The sequence below is a fragment of the Acyrthosiphon pisum genome, chromosome A1, assembly GCF_005508785.2.
Source record: "Acyrthosiphon pisum isolate AL4f chromosome A1, pea_aphid_22Mar2018_4r6ur, whole genome shotgun sequence".
Taxonomy (NCBI): domain Eukaryota; kingdom Metazoa; phylum Arthropoda; class Insecta; order Hemiptera; family Aphididae; genus Acyrthosiphon; species Acyrthosiphon pisum.
The window spans coordinates 168,033,784-168,034,197 of record NC_042494.1 but is presented as its reverse complement, the minus strand read 5'-3'; positions in this window follow the sequence as shown (position 1 = coordinate 168,034,197).

Below are 414 nucleotides of genomic sequence, written 5' to 3'. Positions count from 1 at the left end.
AAAGGTAGGTATTTTTATGCACTATAGAAAACAAAAACACAAAATATTAAAGTTAAAAATAAATACTAAAAGGAATATAAAAATTTAAACTTCAATGTATCAAAATAATAATATTTACAATTATGTACAGTACAATGTATTTTATGGCATAGGTACTGGTTAAGAAATGTTGGACCACACATCATATCGGTTTATGGATTACCTCGGAGAACCAACAACAATGTTGAGAGTTTCCACAATTCTCTAAAAGTCAAATTTGGCACCAACCATCCAAGTTTATGGATATTTTTAGGTAAGTTAATATAGGCATAATGATTTTATTGTTATTTCATAACTCATAAAATTATTTTTTTTGAAGTTTACAATATAAATTATAATGGTTAATTTTATTTATTTCAGATCATTTAACTAATT